The sequence below is a fragment of the Vulpes vulpes genome, chromosome 15 (assembly GCF_048418805.1).
Source record: "Vulpes vulpes isolate BD-2025 chromosome 15, VulVul3, whole genome shotgun sequence".
Lineage (NCBI taxonomy): Eukaryota > Metazoa > Chordata > Mammalia > Carnivora > Canidae > Vulpes > Vulpes vulpes.
In genome coordinates this window covers 101,244,814-101,253,579 of record NC_132794.1, presented here as the reverse complement: position 1 = coordinate 101,253,579, position 8,766 = coordinate 101,244,814, and the positions used below count along the sequence as shown (strand labels likewise).

Sequence of the window (8,766 nt, the reverse complement as noted above, 5' to 3'; positions counted from 1 at the left end):
TCCCAGCCCCCCTCAGTTCTGGCTCTGCCAAATGCTGCTGGGGAACCGGGGAGTCAGGAGGAGAACCGGACTGGAGACTTGCCTCTGAGATGCCTGCAGAGTTTCTGATGAAGTTGCCTCCTAAGGTGTTAGCTCATTCTGAGAAAAGAGACTGACCCCCAGAATGCTTTGTTGAGCTAGTCCAAGGGAACCCAAGTGAAGTGGCCTTGCCCACACTCCTCCCGCAGAACCAACCATATGGTGATGGAAGGGCTGGTCTGGCCAGCTGTCCAGGTGCCTCACACCCCACAGCAAACCCCATCCACCTGTCCTGCAAATAGTGAGGAGGAAAAGGTCTGCTGTCTTAGTCTCACAGGGACCCTGCCCTGTTTTGTATCTCTGCAAAGAAATCTCTGCAGGGTGTTGGCAGATTTTTCTAGCTTCTGGATGAGTTGCTTTCTCGGAAGGAAGGCGACATCCTTGTGGCTTCAGCTGGAATCCTCCTCGCCCACCCCCTTCTTCTCCAAACCTAAATGGATGGATGGAGACGGTCGCATCAGACAAGCCCACTCCCTGGTGGCCCCCTGGAAGGACTAGCTCCCTCTCCTCCTGACAGGTTACAAAATGATCACATTTGCTGACACGTCTTCCGCAAAACTGCTTTAGTGCCTGTGTCCACTTTCCTCGAAGGAGATGAATGATTCGCTCGGTCCTCATTTATCACGTAGGGCTCAGCTAAGATCTGTCTCCTTTATTTCTTCCCTTCTCCACTAGAAAGGCTGTGCCCTGACATTAATTCTTCTGCAATGACAGCTAATTCAGACTTAACAGGCCATATTTACTCAGGAGGCAGGGAGAGTCTCTGTCCCCAAAATAAATAAATAAAAACAGGACTTCATGGCTTGTTAAAGTGAGGCTAATTATGAACACTGATCGGTGCTACTTGGTGGCTTGATTTAAAACCCAAATTGATTTTTTCCCCTTTTCTCTGGAAGGGGCAGAAGTCTTCAGAACAGTCTCGACACGTCCTGTTTGCCCAAGTCACTGTCACAATCTCTATTTACCACAGTCATCCACGTCAGCCTTGCAAAGGAAATCAGCCAAATTGAAACTCAGCAGTGAAACAGATTAAAAGCATGAAAACTCTTTAAAATTCTGCCTTAAGTAATATACGGTAGTGTGTCTCTTGGTTGACAACCATTTTATTTGTGGGTTGAGGGCCCCAAGGCATCCGTGATGCTAATTTATAAAGGATTAACTGTGGGTGTTACTTGTTTAATCTGAAGCATGGTTAGAAAAATGAATACACAGGAATCCCTAAATCCTCAGCTCTTTCCTGGTCTTCCTAATTGGGCTTCCCTCATCTCAAGGCAAAGAGGGGTACGGTTCACCCAAGATCATTCTTAACAGGTTCTATCTTTAATTCGCTCAGCACACAACCGATCCCAGGACAGCCTGACCTCTCCGCTGGGTCACAGACACTCAGGAAAACTGTAGTGTCCACGCCTTCCTTGGTGTGTCCAGAGCCTAGAGCCTTCTCCTCTGCAGCCCCAGCATATGGCACAGTTGCTGGCACCCAGCACTTGGAGGAGACCCATCCAAAGGATCATAATGAAAGAATGCAGCTCCTGTAATTGTAATCCTTCCATTCAACAGTGAATGGAGAAGACATCTGTGCAAACTCAGTTTGCAGGAAAATCTCAGCGAGTCTGTGTAGATAAGGCTGAAGTTAAAAGTTGAAGTAAACCCCGTAAAGATGGAACTTAATGCCATATGCCTTCTCAGAGCACTACTGGGTCTTCCCCCTGAAGGTAAGAGAAGGAATGATCCTCACGGCAATGAAAGAGGTGGGCAGGAGAGAGTACTTGCTTTCCAACCAAGGGCTGGCAGATATTTAGGACAGAGGGTACAGAAGGGCAAAAACAAAAAAAGAAAAAGAAAAAGAATAAAATTAAAATTACAAAGAACTGGAGCAGGGATTAGAAGTAAGCTTGACTCAGGCCAAGCAACCCAGCTTTGGACCTCAAAGGTGTTAGGTTGATATGTACCTCTAAGGACCAGAAAAGGGAGCTGCTGGGGCCCTTGAATGGATAGGAACAGGCCAGCCTGGAGCAGGGGAAACAAAGGCTGGCATTGGTGGGCCCCATCTGTGAGGGAACCTGGAGGACAGTGGCGGCCACGGGCTGCTGGCAGGTATTGCTGTAGGCAAAGCAGAAAGGAATGCAGAGTTCGCAGAGAAGCCAGGAGAGGGGTTCCCAGCTAGTGAGCCAGAGAAGGAACTTTGGGGAAGCCCAAAGTAACTTCTTTCTAACTTTGGGCAAAGGGGACTTTACGTTCAACTAGGTCTGCAGCAAGCTGTCTTAATCTCCCTTTTGAAAATGCAAAGTGTGTTTACTCAGTAAATAATTTAAGAAAGAATATACACTTGAAAGAAGACATCCATTGAAACAGCCAGGCGAAATTGCCTCCGGGCAAAAACTTGTGCATTTGCATGCTGCATTCTATTAAGTGAGCACACTGTGGCTTTAAAAGAATGCGGAGCCAAATTAAAAGGAATGTGGGCCCGAAACATCAAGGATTCTCCAAGTTTACATTATGAATCACAGTGCTGTTGATACAAGATGAATTAACCATTTACTTTGAGGCTGAACTCACAAAGTACTATTGAAAATACTGATCCCCGCGTGGAACCCTGGGAGCGGCTAATCTTTCCATTGCCAGTCTCCTCCCCCTCTGGAAACAAGCTCCTGCGTGTGGCAGCGGAATCAGAGGAGCCTGGTCAGGCGGGCGGGGCACCTGGCGGGCTCTCCCTCCTGCTTGAGAAGCCCAGGAATTCCACGTCGCAGGAGGCGTCACCAGCACCCGGGTGGCCTCTACTTCTAGGCACGACCCGCCCTCACCTGTCCCTTGAGGTCAGGCGTGGCAATGTGACTCGGTGTTGGTCAATGAAATGTGAGCAAGGGGCCCTGGCTGCCACTTCCGTGCCAGGTGGAGGCACCTGACTTCCAGTGTCGGACTCTCCGGTTGGCTCTTCCCCTGCTGTTCTGACCCAGGAGGCTGGGTGTTCCAGGGGTGCAGTTACAGGACAGGGGACACTGCGGCTGCCTGGATCCCTGAGTCACTGCCTGGAGCATCACTGCCCTGGACACTCCCCTGGACTCACAGCAGACTCGTAGCAAGGCAGTGAAACATGGCTCTAATGAGGTGAGACGCAGGCATGTGCCTCAAGCCAGTCCAACAATCTCAGAAGCTTTGCCGTGAACGCTGAGTCACCTGGATCCTGTGGTGTGTGGGTGTCAGTTCTGGATCCGCTGCAGCCATTTTGTTCCCATGAGGAAGCCAAACTAAGGAAGCAGCTGACCCACGGAGGACGGCGCAGTCAAAGGAGCGGCGGAGACGGAACCCGGGCCTGAAAACACGGTCCGCCCTTCCTCTAGACTTTGAGTTATATGAGAAACTAAATTAACTGGATTTTTCGAGTCTTTTTGAGTTAGGCCTTCTGTTATTTGAGACCTTAAAGCATTTTTAGGTTGATACACCCTAATTCCCAAACCAAGTCCTTGATCTAAAGCATATTTTCTCCTTCTTCTAAGAAGAATTTCCTGACCATGCTCTCATTCTTGTACTTCCCCTTGCATCCCTTATCACACGGTTTTATGATTCTCTGTTTCTCTGCAGGTTTCTCCAATAAAAAGTAGACCTTCTAGGGTTTGACGCTCCTTTGTCTTTTGTATTCCTAGTGTCTAAAGCAGAGGTTGGCATGGATGTTGTCAAAAAATGCCTGCTGAATGCACGAATGAGAGACTCTAGCTACATAAGCTCCCCCGAAGGTTCATGTAGTCTGCTTCCTGCTTTCCAAGGGCTGCTTGTAGACAAGCACAGCCTTAGGAGTTAGCTGTTAGCCACCCTCCCATTAAGGATGCCAGCAGTGTCCCAACGCTTTTACAAGCCTGCATTCATTAGCCGGAGAGTGCACGACACTCCGTAGGTTCACTGCCCCGTCCTGCACATGCTTTCCTGCCTGGCCAGCCAGGCCTGAATAATGATGCCCCACCTCTGGGATCTGACCGAACAGTAACAACTGGTGGAACAATTAGCAATCATGAGAGCGTGGGGTAAACTGTGCAAAGGAGTCCATATCCGAGCCTCTCTGGGAAGTTCGCAAAAACACGGGCCAAGGGAAAGGCTCGCCAAGTTCTAGCTCAACTTTGATGTTAGTAGTCACCAGAAAGAAATGAAAAAAGGAATAGGGGGAAACGGTTCAGTGCCATCAGCCTCTAACACTCACTTTAGTTTGAGGCATTATCTTCAAAGGCCAATACAGGCCTTGCCTCCAAGCCAATTCTGCTTGCCTCCATGCTAGAGCTATATGGTTGTTATAAATGCCCCCTGAAAATGCCCATCCAGGGTCTTCTGTGTCCTGCACCTTTGGGAAGAATCCTGCCTCACCCCAGGAGTCAGGTAGGGCTGATCCCACTCTCTGATTCCACAGGGAGACATATGACCCAGGCAGGCTCAGCTAGTTACAGCTCTCTACCCCTTGCACAAGTGTTTGTTAAGGAATTGGTTGGCTTGCCACCCAAGCCAGAGAGACCTCCGGGGACTTTTTTCTTGGAAAATCAAGTAAAAGGTAATCTCTTTACTGGGATTGACTACAGGGACCATGGGAGCCTAGAACAGCTGGAGGCCATTCTTGTCACCATGCAGGATGGGAACCTGCCTGAAGGATGCCAACACAGAGGGACACGGAATCCAGAGATGAAGAAAAGAGATGGATCCTGAACAGCATTCTTTGGACCCTTGGATCCCGCTGGGTGCCTGAGACCTGAAGAGTCACATTTAAACTTTCCAGTTATAGAAGCCAAACAATTCCCTTTTGTGAGCAAGTTTGGTTGAGGCTTCTCTCACTTTCAACCATTACAGGTTGAAACTGTATTGATGTCAATAGTGTCCCTTCCAACCCCACCCCATTCAGGTCCACCCGGAACCTCAGGAGACCTTATGTGGAAATAGGGTCTCTGCGGATGTAATCTGTTGAGGATTTTTTAAAAAAGATTTTATTTATTTATTCATGAGAGACACACAGAGAGAGGCAGAGACACAGGCAGAGGGAGAAGCAGGCTCCATGCAGGGAGCCCAATGCGGGACAGGATCCCAGGTCCCCAGGATCATGACCAGGGCAGAAGGCCATGCTAAACCGCTGAGCCACTTGGGCTGCCCTCTGTTGAGGATCTTAAGGCAAAATCATCTTGGAGGTAGGTTGGGCCCTAGATCCAATGACTGGTGTGCTTATAAGAAGACGGGACACAGAAAGATGCAGGGAGAAAGGCCATGTAAGACTGGTAGCAGAGGTCAGAGATGCAGCTAGATAGAGCCGAGGAATGCCTGGGGCCATAGAATCTGGGACAGGTAAGGAAGGATTCTCTGGAGCCCTCAGAAGGAACATGGCCATGCTGACTCCTTGATTTCAGACCTCAAGCCTCCAAAACTGTGACAGAATAAATTTCTGTTGTTTTCAGTCACTCAGTTGGTGGTACTTTGCTCTGAAAGTGCCAGGACACAAATACGTGGACTTCTTAGATCCAGAACGGGATATGGACCTGGTCACCCATCTTGGGTTGGCCTTTCTGATGACTTTTCTCTACCTTCTTTCCCCTGGCTGCATGACACATTCACTTTGGAACTGTACAAAGTCTTCCTATGTACTGAGGACAGGACAGTCCCAGCCCCGGTTCCCTGGAAGCTCTGACCATAGCTGTGGGGCTCATAATCTTCAGGAGCTATTGGTTCTTTCCTCTCAAAATGAGAATTTCCACTCATGAATCAAGCAGGCAGCTGCCCAAAGCCTCGTGAAATGAAGCTTCATGTCCCTGAGGGCACATGTCTCACAGGACTCTTGCCTCTGGGATAAGACATTTAAAATAGGAGGAAAAACCAGATGTCATCTCTAGGTCAACTTGCTAAGCCATTGTCCACCATTCATAGTCTACATTTACTGCCCTAAGTTTAGGAGATGTGGGTTATCTGGGAGCCCTGAGCACACAGGGCACAGGAGAATACGTCCTGATAGGTGGAGAAGTAGTTCTGGCAAGTAGCTCTGGCACTTGCTCTGGCAAGGAACCGACGAGATAGGGACGTGTGTCTGTGCCCTAACACACCCACCGAGGTGAGACCCTGAGTGAGGGTCAGAGTAGCTAACCCCATTTCCAAATTTCCACTTAGTTCAACAGGGATAAGCGAATGCTGTCTGTAAAGGACCAGAGAGTAACTACTACTTTACTAGAGCTGCCATAACAAGGGAACACAGTCTGGGGGCTTACAGAACCAAATTGTATTGTCTCACACTTCTGGAAGCTGGGAGCAGGGGATCACGGGGTTGGCAGGTTGGTTCCACCTAAGGCTATGAGTGAGCCTCTCCCTGGCTTCTGTACTGTCAATATTTGAGGTTCCTTGGGTTGTAGATGCATCACCCTAATCTCTGCCTTCATCCTCACATCTGTATATCTGTATATCTGTATATCTAAAAAGAGGAATCTTTTTAGAAGGACACTAGTCATACCTCATGAGGGGATCATGGCTCCCGTATGCCTCATTTTACCCAGTAACATCAGCAAAGACCCCACTTCCAAATAAGGTCACATTCTGAGCTACTGGGGGTTAGGGATTCATCATACGAATGTGGGGGGCCAGGAGGTCCGGGGAGAACACAGTCCAGCTCATGACAGTAATGTTTTAGGCTCTGTGGGCCCTATGGTCTCCGTTGCAACTGCTAGCTTTGCCTTTTGTAGTGCCAAGGCAGCCCTAGACAATGAGAGTGTGCAAGTATCACTGTGTGCCAAGAAAACTAGGAAGTTTTCGGAAACTAGAATTTGAAACTAGTTATTCGGAAACTAGAATTTGAATTTCATATAGTTTTCCTGTGTCGAAAAAATTATTTTGATTTTTTTCCCCATCATTTAAAAATGTAAGATAATTCTGACTCCACAGGCCATACAAAAACAGGCAATGGGCTAGATTTGGCCTTCTCTCCCCTGGTTTGCTCACTCATGGTCTGAAAGCTAAAAGCCAGGTAAGGCTGGCCCTCATCTTCTGGAGAACAAGGTGGTCCTCAGGCCACGCACAGACGGATATGGCAGGTCTGGCCAAGTCCTGCTGAAGAAAAAAGGGATCACGCAGTCCCTGCCCAGTGGGAGCTTAGGGTGTCACAATGAGCAATTACAGAAGCCTGACAACAAAGGTGTCATTAGAGCAATGCCAGCGCGGGACAGTTTGTTGTGTGCCCACAATCCTGGATTCGCCAGGGGTGACCTGGAGCAACACTCCATGACACCTGGGTTTCAGTTTCTTCCTAAGCAAAATCAGCCAGCTCCATAACCACCCCAGGGAGAGAGGATTAGCTCATTAAAGATTATAAAGCACTTTGAAAACGTAAAGCCCTTGACATGCATGCAGTTGGCATATAATTCTGTGAAAGAGGATGCCATTTCAGGAAAGGTGAGAGGCAGGAGAAAGCTGCCTGGGAAACTTCCAGAGGCTGGTTGGGAAGGTGGAGGCAGCAGTCCAGGAAGCCGCTGCCGTCAAGCCCCACCAGGCTTCTCGTTCCCCCAGGCTGGCATCCATCAGGGCCTCGTGGTGACACTACCATCCAGCCACCCCTGCCCCCAGCAGGGCTACTTTCTCTCTGAGGTGGGGTCCCATTGGCTGGCTCGGGAATCCCTTCCCGGCCTGGGAAGGCAGCCAGCGAGTACCTGTCAGAGCCCACCGGTAAGACCCAACGGTTTTGATCAGGGATCTGCAGTCACAGCGCACTCTTTGTTGCCAAATGTGGACCTCAAGTTTCGGCCTGGGCACCAAAGGCCACTGCCATTTTGAAATATGGACTTGACCATGGCAAGGGGCCTGAGGGTGGCTTTGCTGGCCACTGGGCTTTCAGACAGAACCAAAGAGTTTAGAAGGAACTGGAGAGGAAGGAAAGAATGATGCTCTAGAAACGCGCGCTCTGCTTAATCCCTTGCAGGTTTGCAGACTGCTAGAGGGGGCGCACGTCTCCACACCCTGGTCGAGATTCTTCTTTTTAGAATGGAGGACCCTGTGGCTGGGGAAGGGACCTGCCCAAGGCCGACCATCTCGGGGGTGGGGGTGGGGTGGGGAGGTGGGCAGCTGGGTCTTCAGACCCCCAGGTCCATTCTGGGTTCACAGTAATGCTCAGGCTCATCCAAGTGGCCGGTGCCACCACGGTGACGGCACACAATGGCCATTCGCAGGCATGATGCTGCTTGTGAATTCAAGGAGAACAGAGGTTCCCACACTCCAGGCTGAAGCCAGAGCGAGAAGAGAGGAGCAACAGGGAAGACTCCTTCTCCCTGAAAACTCGATGACTCAAATGGAAGGACTTCCTGTTCCTCCGAGATTGTGTCCTTTCTACTGCTTTGGGGTTCAAATGTCCTTCATCTTATGGTGTGATGGTGATAGTAGGTGGCAATGACCCAATGACCTTATTTGGACATTGGAAATATACTCTCTCCTTGGAAATTATTCTCTTCTACTTGGCAAAATAAAAAGTGGATAATCCTCTGTCCTGTTTTTAAAAAGAAGAAGTCTCAATCCGAGAAATGTGAAAGTTTTTGAACCTGGGAACTAGACAATCCCCCCTACCGGTCCCCCAGCTGGACTCTGGCACTCCTGGTGCTAGTGGGCAGCGGCCCCATCGGGAACTGGCCACAGACACAGCCACGCCACGCCGGCAGCCTGTACTGACTGGGTATGTACTCCAGGCCAGGGGCTGTT

At 49.6% G+C, this 8,766-nt stretch overlaps 1 protein-coding gene across 4 annotated transcripts in view; it reads right to left on the bottom strand.

The window, feature by feature from the left end:
* VTI1A (vesicle transport through interaction with t-SNAREs 1A) overlaps positions 1-8,766 on the bottom strand; it is a 357,804-nt gene that overhangs the window by 13,007 nt on the left and 336,031 nt on the right. The gene's annotated exons all lie outside the window — the stretch shown is intronic.